At 50.6% G+C, this 14,469-nt stretch overlaps 1 long non-coding RNA gene across 1 annotated transcript; it reads left to right on the plus strand.

The window, feature by feature from the left end:
* Positions 1 to 301: 301 nt before the first annotated feature.
* Positions 302 to 10,078, plus strand: LOC137322429 (uncharacterized). Its single transcript, XR_010963120.1, has 3 exons — positions 302 to 354; positions 2,063 to 2,174; positions 9,905 to 10,078. It is a non-coding gene; the product is annotated as an uncharacterized lncRNA (long non-coding RNA).
* Positions 10,079 to 14,469: the final 4,391 nt, after the last annotated feature.

A 14,469-nucleotide genomic window follows, 5' to 3' on the forward strand; every position in this document is an offset into this window, starting at 1 on the left:
CGAAGTACTTTTTGAAGCGTAGTTACTGTTGTAATGTGGGAAATGTGGCAGCCAATTTGTGCACAGCAAGATCCCACAAACAGCAATGAGATAATGACCAGATCATCTGTTAATGCAAAAAAAAATTAAACTGGGAGACTCCGACCTCGGTGCTGCTTTAAATAAGGAATTATTGGTGCGCACCTTTAATCCCAGCGCGGGCGCGGCGCCGCTTCTCCTCCGGGGCGCGCACGTCCTTGGGGAGCGCGCACGTGGCCTTAGAGACCAGCTGGCGTCATGGCAACGGGAGACAACAGGAGGCGAGCGGGAGAGGAGGCAGAGCCCCGGGACAGGGAGCCGGTAACCAGTAACCAGGTAACTAGTAACCAGTAACTAGCCTCACACACTGACCAGTGATCATTTACTGATTGCTCATTGAGTTTGTACCAGAGTCAGTGTGAGGGCGGGGGGCGGAGTGGCTCTGAGCCCCCCCACAGCAGGAAAGGCCGAGGCTCCATCCCCGGCCTGTGGCTCAGAGCTGAACCCAGCCGGTGTGAGACTGAGCCGGTCAGTGTACACTGTGTTAGTTCAGTGTATAATGTGCTATATTCAGTGTACACTGTGTTAGTTCAGTGTATAATGTGCTATATTCAGTGTACACTGTGTTATATTCAGTGTACACTTATGTACAGTGTAAACTGTTATGTATAGTGCTGTACAGTGTACATTGTGTTATGCAGGAGGCCATTCAGCCCATCGTGCCCATGCTAGCCGAAAATGAGCCACCCAGCCAATCCCACTCTCTCATACTTGGTCCGTAGCCCTGTCGGTTTCGGCACTTCAGGGGCACGTCCAGGTATTTTTTTAATGAGTTGAGGGTTTCTGCCTCTCCCACCCTCTCAGGCAGTGAGTTCCAGACCCCCACCACCCTCTGGGTGAAAAAAAATTTCCTCAGTTCCCCTCGAATCCTTCGACCAATTACTTTAAATCTATGCCCCCTGGTTATTGACCCCTCTGCTAAGGGAAATAGGTCCTCCCTATCCACTCTATCTGGGCCCCTCATAATTTTATACACGTCAATTAAATCTCCCCTCAGCCTCCTCTGTTCCAAAGAAAACAACCCCAGCCTATCCATTCTTTCCTCATAGCTAAAATTCTCCAGTCCTGGCAACATCCTCGTAAATCTCCTCTGTACCCTCTCTGGTGCAATTACATCCTTCCTGTAATGTGGTGACCAGAACTGTACACAGTACTCAAGCTGTGGCCTAACCAGTGTTTTATACAGTTCTAGTATAACCTCCCTGCTCTTATATTCTATGCCTCGGCTAATAAAGGAAAGTATTCCATTTGCCTTCTTAACCACCTTATCTACCTGTCCTGCTACCTTCAGGGATCTGTGGACATGCACTCCAAGGTCCCTCACTTCCTCTACACCTCTCAGTATCCCCCCATTTATTGTGTATTCCCTTGCCTTGTTTGCCCTCCCCAAATGCATTACCTCACACTTCTCTAGATTGAATTCCATTTGCCACTTTTCTGCCCACCTGACCAGTCCATTGATATCTTCCTGCAGTCTACAGCTTTCCTCCTCACTATCAACCACATAGCCAATTTTTGTGAAATCTGCAAACTCTGTGTTGATTGCTATGTTATTACTCTGGTGTTTGTTAATTTATTACTCTGTGGTGATTGTTATGGTTTTGGCAAAAGACCCAAAGGTGACCTGAGGAAAAACTTTTTTACACGGCGAGTGTTTAGGATCTGGAATGCACTGCCCGAGGGGGTGGTGGAGGCAGATTCAATCATGGCCTTCAAAAGGGAACTGGATAAGTACTTGAAAGGAAAAAATTTGCAGGGCTACGGGGATAGTGCGGGGGAGTGGGACTAGCTGGATTGCTCTTGCATAGAGTTGGCACGGACTCGACGGGCCGAATGGCCTCCTTCCGTGCTGTAACCTTTCTATGATTCTGTTACTCTGTGTTTGTTATGTTATTGTTCTGTGGTGATTGTTATGTTATTACTGTGTGTTCAGTTATTACTCTGCTCTTTTAGTTGCAGATTACTAAACATTGTATTATTCCAGGTGAATCGCTGATCCTTGATAATCATGGCCTCCGCAGAAGGTACTCCCTCAATGCCCCAGGACAAACTACCTTCCATCTCAATCACTGAGCACGCTGGACTCCACCACACTGGTACAGCCATTCATTATTAAATCCTGGCCCCCATGTCAGCTGATGTTGTTAACGGTTCCCTCTCCTCAGGTACTATCCCCCTCCCCTTCAAATCTGCCGTCATCACCTCCCTCCTCAAAAAAGCCACCCTTGACCCTTTTCAAAGTCACTAATGACTTCCGATGTAACTGTGACGATGGTAAACTCTCCCTCCTCATCCTTCTCGACCTGTCTGCAGCCTTTGACACGGTCGACCACACCATCCTCCTCCAATGCCTCTCCTCCGTCGTCCAGCTGGGTGGGACTGCCCTCGCCTGGTTCCATTCTTATCCATCCAGTCGTAGCCAGAGAATCACCTCCAATGGCTTCTCTTCCCACTCCCGCACCGTGACCTCTGGAGTCCCCCCAGGATCTATCCTTGGCCCCTCCTATTTCTCATCTACAGGCTGCCCCTTGGCGACATCATCCGCAAACACGACATCATCCGCAAACACAACATCAGATTCCACATGTACGCTGATGACACCCAGCTCTACCTCACCACCACCTCCCTCGACCCCTCCACTGTCTATGATTTGTCACATTGCTTGCCCAACATCCAATACTGGATGAGCAAAAATTTCCTCCAACTGAATATTGGGAAGACCAAAGCCATTGTCTTCAGTCCCTGCCACAAACTCCGTTCCCTCATCACCGACTCCATCCCTCTCCCGGGCCACTGTCTCAGGCTGAACCAGACCGTTCACAACCGACCCCATATCAGCTCCGTCACCAAGACCGCCTACTTCCATCTCCATAACATCGCCCATCTCCGCCCCCGCCTCAGCTCATCTGCTGCTGAAACCCTCATCCGTGCCTTTGTTATCTCTAGACTGGACTATTCCAATGCTCTCCTGGCCGGCCTCCAATCATCCACCCTCCATAACCTTGAGCTCATCCAAATCTCTGCTGCCCGTATCCTAACTCGCACCGAGTCCCGTTCTCCCATCACCCCCTGTGCTCGCTGACCTACATCGGCTCCCGGTCCAGCAACACCTCAAATTTAAATTCTCATCCTTGTTTTCAAATCCCTCCATGGCCTCGCCCCCTCCCTATCTCTGTAACCTCCTCCAGCCCTACAACCCTCCGAGATCTCTGCGCTCCTCCAATTCTGGCTCTTGCACATCCCCGATTTTAATCGCTCCACCATTGGCGGCCGTGCCTTCACCTCCTGAGGCCCTAAACTCTGGAATTCCCTCCCTAAACCTCTCAGTCTCGCTCTCTCTCTCTCTCTCTCTCCTCCTTTAAGACGCTCCTTAAAACCCACCTCTTTGACCAAGCTTTTGGTCACCTGTCCGAATATCTCGTTGCGTGGCTCGGTGTCAAATTTTGTTTGGTAACGGTCCTGTGAAGCGCCTTGGGACGTTTTACTACTTTAAAGGCGCAAAATAAATGGGAGTTGTTGTTGTTCAAATTTGTCAGGACATCGGCAAGTTTGCAAAGGTTTGGGGCGTTGTGGCCAAGATTGAGTTTGAAAAACCTGTACATTTTATGAGGAAGGGACAAATGAGGGAGGTGAAGAATTGGACAGCTCTGAGCTCATGGGTCAGATACAAACCCTCCCAGGGCAGGTACTGCGTTAGATACAGAGTAAAGCTCCCTCGACACTTTTCCAACAAACACTCCCAGGGCAGGAACAGGGTTAGATACAGAGTAAAGCTCCCTCGACACTTTTCCAACAAACACTCCCAGGGCAGGAACAGGGTTAGATACAGAGTAAAGCTCCCTCTACACTGTCCCATCAAACACTCCCAGGGCAGGTACAGGGTTAGATACAGAGTAAAGCTACCTCTACACTGTCCCATCAAACACTCCCAGGGCAGGTACAGCACGGGTTAGATACAGAGTAAAGCTCCCTCTACACTGTCCCATCAAACACTCCCAGGGCAGGTACAGGGTTAGATACAGAGTAACGCTCCCTCCACACTGTCAAATCAAACACTCCCAGGGCAGGTACAGCACGGGTAAGATACAGAGTAAAGCTCCATCTACACTGTCCCATCAAACACTCCCAGGGCAGGTACAGGGTGAAATACAGAGTAAAGCTCCCTCTACACTGTCAAATCAAATGCTCCCAGGGCAGGTACAGCATGGGTGAGATACAGAGTAAAGCTCCCTCCACACTGTCTCATCAAACACTCCCAGGGCAGGTACAGGGTTAGATACAGAGTAAAGCTCCCTCTACACTGTCCCATCAAACACTCCCAGGGCAGGTACAGGGTTAGATACAGAGTAAAGCTCCCTCTACACTGTCCGATAAAACACTCCCAGGGCAGGTACAGCACGGGTTAGATACAGAGTAAAGCTCCCTCTACACTGTCCCATCAAACACTCCCAGGACAGGTACAGCACGGGTTAGATGCAGAGTAAAGCTCCCTCTGCACTGTCCCATCAAACACTCCCAGGGCAGGTACAGTATGGGTTAGATACAGAGTAAAACTCCCTCTACACTGTCCCATCAAACATTCCCAGGGCAGGTACAGTACGGGTTAGATACAGAGTAAATCTCCCTCCACACTGTCCCATCAAACACTCCCAGGGCAGGTACAGTACGGGTGAGATACAGAGTAAAGCTCCCTCTCAACTGTCCCATCAAATACTCCCCGGGTAGGTACAGGGTTAGATACAAAGTAAAGCTCCCTCTACACTGTCCGATAAAACACTCCCAGGGCAGGTACAGCACGGGTTAGATACAGAGTAAAGCTCCCTCTACACTGTCCCATCAAACACTCCCAGGGCAGGTACAGGGTGAAATACAGAGTAAAGCTCCCTCTACACTGTCAAATCAAATGCTCCCAGGGCAGGTACAGCATGGGTGAGATACAGAGTAAAGCTCCCTCCACACTGTCTCATCAAACACTCCCAGGGCAGGTACAGGGTTAGATACAGAGTAAAGCTCCCTCTACACTGTCCCATCAAACACTCCCAGGGCAGGTACAGGGTTAGATACAGAGTAAAGCTCCCTCTACACTGTCCGATAAAACACTCCCAGGGCAGGTACAGCACGGGTTAGATACAGAGTAAAGCTCCCTCTACACTGTCCCATCAAACACTCCCAGGACAGGTACAGCACGGGTTAGATGCAGAGTAAAGCTCCCTCTGCACTGTCCCATCAAACACTCCCAGGGCAGGTACAGTATGGGTTAGATACAGAGTAAAACTCCCTCTACACTGTCCCATCAAACACTCCCAGGGCAGGTACAGTACGGGTGAGATACAGAGTAAAGCTCCCTCTCAACTGTCCCATCAAATACTCCCCGGGTAGGTACAGGGTTAGATACAAAGTAAAGCTCCCTCTACACTGTCCGATAAAACACTCCCAGGTCAGGTACAGCACGGGTTAGATACAGAGTAAAGCTCCCTCTACACTGTCCCATCAAACATTCCCAGGGCAGGTACAGTACGGGTTAGACACAGAGTAAAGCTCCCTCTGCACTGTCCCATCAAACACTCCCAGGGCAGGTACAGCACGGGTCAGATACAGAGTAAAGCTCCATCGACACTGTCCCATCAAACACTCCCAGGGCAGGTACAGGGTTAGATATAGAGTAAAGCTCCCTCAACACTGTCCCATCAAACGCTCCCAGGGCAGGTACAGGGTTAGATACAGAGTAAAGCTCCCTCTACACTGTCCCATCAAACACTCCCAGGGCAGGTACAGCACGGGTTAGATACAGAGTAAAGCTCCCTCGACACTATCCGATAAAACACTCCCAGGACAGGTGCAGCACGGGTTAGATACAGAGTAAAGCTCCCTCTATACTGTCCCATCAAACACTCCCAGGGCAGGTACAGCATGGATCAGATACAGAGTAAAGCTCCCTCTACACTGTCCCATCAAACATTCCCAGGGCAGGTACAGTACGGGTTAGACACAGAGTAAAGCTCCCTCTCAACTGTCCCATCAAACACTCCCAGGGCAGGAGCAGCACAGGTTAGATACAGAGTAACGCTCCCTCTACACTGTCCCATCAAACACTCCCAGGGCAGGTACAGGGTTAGATACAGAGTAAAGCTCCCTCCACACTGTCCGATAAAACACTCCCAGGACAGGTACAGCACGGGTTAGATACAGAGTAAAGCTCCCTCTACACTGTCCCATCAAACACTCCCAGGGCAGGTACAGGGTTAGATACAGAGTAAAGCTCCCTCTGCACTGTCCCATCAAACACTCCCAGGGCAGGTACAGCACGGGTTAGATACAGAGTAAAGCTCCCTCTACACTGTCAAATCAAACACTCCCAGGGCAGGTACAGCACGGGTTAGATACAGAGTAAAGCTCCCTCTACACTGTCCCATCAAACACTCCCAGGGCAGGTACAGGGTTAGATACAGAGTAAAGCTCCCTCTGCACTGTCCATCAAACACTCCCAGGGCAGGTACAGGGTTAGATACAGAGTAAAGCCCCCTCTACACTGTCCCATCAAACACTCCCAGGGCAGGTACAGGGTTCGATGCAGAGTGAAGCTCCCTCTGCACTGTCCCATCAAGCACTCCCAGGGCAGGTACAGCACGGGTTAGATACAGAGTAAATCTCCCTCCACACTGTCCCATCAAACATTCCCAGGGCAGGTACAGCACGGGTTAGATACAGAGTAAAGCTCCCTCTACACTGTCCCATCAAACACTCCCAGGGCAGGTACAGGGTTAGATACAGAGTTAATCTCCCTCCACATTGTCCCATCAAACACTCCCAGGGCAGGTACAGTACGGGTTAGATACAGAGTAAATCTCCCTCCACACTGTCCGATAAAACACTCCCAGGGCAGGTACAGCACGGGTTAGATACAGAGTAAAGCTCCCTCTGCACTGTCCCATCAAACACTCCCAGGGCAGGTACAGCACGGGTTAGATACAAAGTAAAGCTCCCTCTACACTGTCCCATCAAACACTCCCAGGGCAGGTACAGCACGGGTTAGATGCAGAGTAAAGCTCCCTCTGTACTGTCCCATCAAAGACTCCCAGGACAGGTACAGGGTTAGATACAGAGTAAAGCTCCCTCTGCACTGTCCCATCAAACACTCCCAGGGCAGGTACAGGGTTAGATACAGAGTAAAGCTCCCTCTGCACTGTCCCATCAAACACTCCCAGGACAGGTACAGGGTTAGATACAGAGTAAAGCTCCCTCTGCACTGTCCCATCAAGCACTCCCAGGGCAGGTACAGCACGGGTTAGATACAGAGTAAAGCTCCCTCTGCACTGTCCCATCAAACACTCCCAGGCCAGGTACAGGGTTAGATACAGAGTAAAGCTCCCTCTGCACTGTCCCATCAAACACTCCCAGGGCAGGTACAGGGTGAGATACAGAGTAAAGCTCCCTCTACACTGTCAAATCAAACACTCCCAGGGCAGGTACAGCACGGGTTGGATACAGAGTAAAGCTCCCTCTACACTGTCCATCAAACACTCCCAGGGCAGGTACAGGGTTAGATACAGAGTAAAGCTCCCTCTGCACTGTCCCATCAAGCACTCCCAGGGCAGGTACAGCACGGGTTAGATACAGAGTAAAGCTCCCTCTGCACTGTCCCATCAAACACTCCCAGGGCAGGTACAGGGTTAGATACAGAGTGAAGCTCCCTCTGCACTGTCCCATCAAGCACTCCTGGGGCAGGTACAGCACGGGTTAGATACAGAGTAAGTCTCCCTCCACACTGTCCCATCAAACACTCCCAGGGCAGGTACAGCACGGGTTAGATACAGAGTAAAGCTCCCTCTACACTGTCCCATCAAACACTCCCAGGGCAGGTACAGGGTTAGATACAGAGTAAAGCTCCCTCTGCACTGTCCCATCAAACACTCCCAGGGCAGGTACAGGGGTAGATACAGAGTAAAGCTCCCTCTGCACTGTCCCATCAAACACTCCCAGGGCAGGTACAGGGGTAGATACAGAGTAAAGCTCCCTCTGCACTGTCCCATCAAACACTCCCAGGGCAGGTACAGGGGTAGATACAGAGTAAAGCTCCCTCTACACTGTCCCATCAAACCCTCCCAGGGCAGGTACAGGGTTAGATACAGAGTAAAGCTCCCTCTGCACTGTCCCATCAAACACTCTCGGGGCAGGTACAGCACGGGTTGGATACAGAGTAAATCTCCCTCTGCACCCTTCAATCTCAATCCATCAAGTCTTTACTCCCATTCCTTGTTTTTCCTCCCACAATGTATTGCCTCGCACTAATCCCCATTAAATTGTGTCCGTCACCTGTCTGCCCAATCCACTAACCAGGCTGCCTCCCGAAGTCTTTTACGGTCCTCACTGTTCATCAAACATCCTACTTTTGTGTCATCAGCAAATTTTGAGATTCTGTTCCCTTTCGCTCAGTCTAAATCATCAATATGCACGGGGAACAAAAATGGACTCACCCCTGACCCCCGAGGTATCCCAGTTCCAACTCCTCTGCATTCTGAGCAGCGCCCATTCACTCAAATGGTTTTTGGCCTAGGATTTGGGCTGCACACTGCTTGTTTTTCAGCTGTTCACCAGCCTCCTAAAGCGCCAATATCGCGGCAGGAGGCCTGCGCACACTTCAGGCCCGAAGTGACCGCGCGCCAAATTGAATAAGGCGGTCGTGCTGGTTGCAGAAGTGTATGTCAGGGACATTCAAAGAGGGAAATACAGGGAATTGGACAAATACTTGAAAACGAAAAGTTTGCAGGGCTACGGGGAAAGAGCAGGGGAGTGGGGCTAATTGGATAGCTCTTTCAAAGAGCCAGCACGGGCACGACGGGCTGAATGGGCTACTTTTGTGGTGTATAATTCTATGATTCTATGGGCAGACGGGTGTTAGGATGAGACAGTTGGTATAATGAGACGAGTGTTGGGATGAGACGGGTGTTGGGATGAGACGGGTGATGGGATGAGACGGGTGATGGGATGAGACGGGTGATGGGATGAGACGGGTGATGGGATGAGACGGGTGATGGGATGAGACGGGTGATGGGATGAGACGGGTTGTTGGGATGAGACGGGTGATGGGATGAGACGGGTGATGGGATGAGACTGGTGATGGGATGAGACGGGTGATGGGATGAGACAGTGATTGAATGAGACGGGTTGTCGGGATGAGACGGGTGTCGGGATGAGACGGGTGTCGGGATGGGGCGGGTGATGGGATGGGGCGGGTGATGGGATGAGACGGGTTGTCGGGATGAGACGGGTTGTCGGGATGAGACGGGTGTCGGGATGAGACGGGTGATGGAATGAGACGGGTGTCGGGATGAGACGGTGATTGAATGAGACGGTTGTTCGGATGAGACGGTTTGTTGGGATGAGACGGTTGTTGGGATGGGACGGGTTGTTGGGATGGGACGGGTTGTTGGGATGGGACGGGTGATGGGATGAGACGGGTGTTGGGATGGGACGGGTTGTTGGGATGGGACGGTTTGTTGGGATGAGATGGGTGTTGGGATGAGACATTTGTTGGGATGAGACGGGTGATGGGATGAGACGGGTGATGGGATGAGACGGGTGTTGGGATGAGACGGTTGTTGGGATGAGACGGGTTGTTGGGATGAGACATTTGTTGGGATGAGACGGGTGATGGGATGAGACGGGTGATGGGATGAGACGGGTGTTGGGATGAGACGGTTGTTGGGATGAGACGGGTTGTTGGGATGAGACATTTGTTGGGATGAGACGGGTGATGGGATGAGACGGTTGTTGGGATGAGACGGGTGATAGAATGAGAAGTAAGGTGACTCTTTCTTTCTTTCAGCAAGGGTTTGCAGAGACGGGCGTGACCCCTGGGACCGAGCTTCGACCTGGGCCCTCAGCATCCGGCAACGGCTGAACTGCAGAATCCGGGAGAACGGGAAACCTGATGGTCCAGACGTGGACTTGCTGGTGGCCGAACTGATCAATGTCTTCATCACCATCGTGCAGACCAACAAGCGGAGTTCGTGGCGGTACCTGTACGAGGTTCTACGCCTCACCGAGCAGTACCGAGACCACCTGCGGGGAAAACCTCAGCTTCTGCGTCACCTGGAGTGCGTCTATTATCAGTACCAGATCCACCGATTGAAGCTCATTGACATTGACATCTTGGGGGCAATGGGCCGTGCCTTCCCCAAGGACTGTTCCCCTTTGTACGAAGGGAGCAGGAATCCGGGGACGGCTCAGATTGTTGCCCGTTCTTATTTGCCCCCCCTTCCAGAGGAGCCCCTCCCCCTCGCCCCGTCACCAGACTTTGCCACTCACCCCAATCCTTACGTCTTGGATGGAGGCCGTGACAAAGTGCAGGACTTTTACAACCAGAACCTGCTGTCATTTGGTGAGCTCCACCAGTCCCTGGCAGTTATCGGTGCCAGCACTGCACAGCTGGAAGCTGCATGGCAGACAAACCTGGGGCTGATGTCCAAGGCATTCGGAGTCAACCTGAATGTAGATTATTATCCAAGTCCCACTCGAGCACTCACAGCTTGCATGAAACCAGAAAGGTAATTGTCCCCGGGCAGTGTGTCAGTATTTACAGGGGGTCCCTGGAGACTGTCAGTACGGCTGAGGTATTAAATGGGTACTTTGCATCTGTCTTTACCAAGGAAGAAGATGCTGCCAGAGTCTCAGTAAAGGAAGATACAGTTGAGATACTGGATGGGCTAAAAATTGAGAAAGAAGAGGTACTAGAAAGGCTAGCTGTACTTAAAGTAGATAAGTCACCCGGTCCGGATGGGATGCATCCTAGGATGCTGAGGGAAGTAAGGGTGGAAATAGCAGAGGTACTGGCCATAATCTTCCAAACATCCTTAGATACGGGGGTGGTGCCAGAGGGCTGGAGAATTGTTACATCCTTGTTCAAAAAAGGGGATTTGGCGATGGTAATGCCGTTGAATGTCAATGGGAGGTGGTTAGACTCTCTTTTGTTAGAGATGGTCATTGCCTGGCACTTGTCCAGCGAGAATGTTACTTGCCACTTATCAGCCCAAGCCTGGATGTTGTCCAGGTCTTGCTGCATGCGGGCACGGACTGCTTCATTATCTGAGGGGTTGCGAATGGAACTGAACACTCTGCAATCATCAGCGAACATCCCCATTTCTGACCTTATGATAAGAGGGAAGGTCATTGATGAAGCAGCTGAAGATGGTTGGGCCTAGGACACTGCCCTGAGGAACTCCTGCAGCAATGTCCTGTGGCTGAGATGATTGGCCTTTAACAACCACTGCCATCTTCCTTTGTGCTAGGTATGACTCCAGCCACTGGAGAGTTTTCCCCCTGATTCCCATTGACTTCAATTTTACTAGGGCTCCTTGGTGCCACACTCGGTCAAATGCTGCCTTGATGTCAAGGGCAGTCACTCTCACCTCACCTCGGGAATTCAGCTCTTTTGTCCATGTTTGGACCAAGGCTGTAATGAGGTCTGGAGCCGAGTGGTCCTGGCGGAACCCAAACTGAGCATCGGTGAGCAGGTTATTGGTGAGTAAGTGCCGCTTGATAGCACTGTCGACGACACCTTCCATCACTTTGCTGATGATTGAGAGTAGACTGATGGGGCGGTAATTGGCCGGATTGGATTTGTCCTGCTTTTTGTGGACAGGACATACCTGGGCAGTTTTCCACATTGTCGGATAGATGCCAGTGTTGTAGCTGTACTGGAACAGCTTGGCTGGAGGCGCAGCTAGTTCTGGAGCACGAGACTTCAGCACTACAGCTGGGATGTTGACGGGGCCCATAGCCTTTGTTGTATCCAGTGCACTCAGCCGTTTCTTGATATCACGTGAAGTGAATCCAATTGGCTGAAGACTGGCTTCTGTGATGGTGGGGATATCGGGAGGAGGCCGAGATGGATCATCCACTCGGCACTTCTGGCTGAAGATGGTTGCAAAAGCTTCAGCCTTGTCTTTTGCACTCACGTGCTGGACTCTGCCATCATTGAGGATGGGGATGTTTACAGAGCCTCCTCCTCCCATTAGTTGTTTAATTGTCCACCACCATTCACGACTGGATGTGGCAGGACTGCAGAGCTTTTATCTGATCCGTTGGTTGTAGAATCGCTTAGCTCTGTCCATAGCATGTTGCTTCCGCTGTTTAGCACGCATGTAGTCCTGAGTTGTAGCTTCACTAGGTTGGCATCTCGTTTTTAGGTACGCCTGGTGCTGCTCCTGGCATGCTCTTCTACACTTCGCATTGAACCAGGGTTGATCCCCTGGCTTGTTGGTTATGGTAGAGTGAGGAATATGCCGGGCCATGAGGTTACAGATTGTGCTGGAATACAATTCTGCTGCTTCTGATGGCCCACAGCGCCTCATGGTTGCCCAGTTTTGAGCTGCTAGATCTGTTCTGAATCTATCCCATTTAGCACGGCGGTAGTGCCACACAACATGTTGGATGGTGTCTTCAGTGTGAAGACGGGACTGTCATGGACAGATGCATCTGTGACAGTTAGATTGGTGAGGACGAGGTCAAGTAAGTTTTTCCCTCGTGTTGGTTCGCTCACCACTTGCCGCAGGCCCAGTCTAGCAGCTATGTCCTTCAGGACTCGGCCGGCTCGGTCAGTAGTGGTGCTACTGAGCCACTCTTGGTGATGGACATTGAAGTCCCCCACCCAGAGTACATTTTGTGCCCTTGCTACCCTCAGTGCTTCCTCCAAGTGGTGCTCAACATGGAGGAGGACTGATTCATCAGCTGAGGGAGGGCGGTAGGTGGTAATCAGCAGGAGGTTTCCTTGCCCATGTTTGACCTGATGCCATGAGATTTCATGGGGTCCAGAGTCAATGTTGAGGACTCCCAGGGCCACTCCCTCCTGACTGTATATCACTGTACCGCCACCTCTGGTGGGTCTGTCCTGCCGGTGGGACAGGACATACCCAGGGATGGTGATGGAAGAGTCTGGGACGTTGGCTGAAAGGTATGATTCTGTGAGTATGGCTATGTCAGGCTGTTGCTTGACTAGTCTGTGGGACAGCTCTCCCAATTTTGACACAAGTCCCCAGATGTTAGTGAGGAGGACTTTGCAGGGTCGACTAGGCTTGGTTTGCCTTTGTCGTGTCCGGTGCCATGTGGTCTGTCCAGTTATATTCTTTTTATGACTTTTTTTAGCGAGATTTTACAACTGAGTGGCTTGCTAGGCCATTTCAGAGGGCAATTAAGAATCAACCACATTGCTGTGGGTCTGGAGTCACATATAGGCCAGACCGGGTAAGGACGGCAGGTTTCCTTCCCTAAAGGACATTAGTGAACCAGATGGATTTTTACAACAATCCGGTAGTTTCATGGCCATCATTACTGATACTATTTTTTTTAAAATTCCAGATTTTATTTAATTAATTGAATTTAAATTCCCCAGCTGCCGTGGCGGGATTTGAACTCATGACTCCGGATTATTAGTCCAGGCCTCTGGATTACTCATCCAGTAACATAACCACTATGCTACTGTACCCGATTAACCTTAGTGGTGGGGAAACTTTTGGAAACGATAATCCGGGACAGAATTAACAGTCACTTGGACAAGTGTGGATTGATTAGGGAAAGTCAGCACGGATTTGTTAAAGGCAAATCGTGATTAACGAACTTGATAGAGTTTTTTGATGAGGTAACAGAGAGGGTCGATGAGGGCAATGCAGTTGATGTGGTGTATATGGACTTTCAAAAGGCGTTTGATAAAGTGTCACATGGTAGGCTTATCATCAAGATTGCAGCCCATGGAATAAAGGGGGCAGAGCAAATGGATACAGAATTGGCTAAGTGACAGGAAACAGAGAGTAGTGGTGAACGGTTGTTTTTCGGACTGGAGGGAGGTGTACAGTGGTGTTCCCCAGGGGTCGGTGCTGGGACCACTGCTTTTCTTGATATATTAATGACTTAGACTTGGGTGTACAGGGCACAATTTCAAAATTTGCAGATGACACAAAACTTGGAAGGGTAGTGAACAGTGAGGAGGATAGTGATAGACTTCAAGAGGATATAGACAGGCTGGTGGCATGGGCGGACACATGGCAGATGAAATTCAACGTGGAAAAATGCGAAGTGATGCATTTCGGGAGGAAAGATGAGCAGAGGCAATATAAACTAGAGGGCACAATTCTAAAAGGATGTGAAGGCCTTAGAGAGGGTGCAGAGGAGATTTACTAAAATGATTCCAGGGATGAGGGACTTTAGTTACGTGGATAGACTGGAGAAGCTGGGGTTGTTCTCCTCGGAACAGAGAAAGTTGAGAGGAGATCTGATAGAGGTATTCAAAATCATGAAGGGTCTAGACAGAGCAGATAGAGAGAAACTGTTCCCTTTGGCGGAAGGGTCAAGAACCAGAGGACATAGATTTAAGGTGATTGGCAAAAGAATCAAAGG

Source organism: Heptranchias perlo, chromosome 6, assembly GCF_035084215.1.
Source record: "Heptranchias perlo isolate sHepPer1 chromosome 6, sHepPer1.hap1, whole genome shotgun sequence".
Classification (NCBI taxonomy): Eukaryota; Metazoa; Chordata; class Chondrichthyes; order Hexanchiformes; family Hexanchidae; genus Heptranchias; species Heptranchias perlo.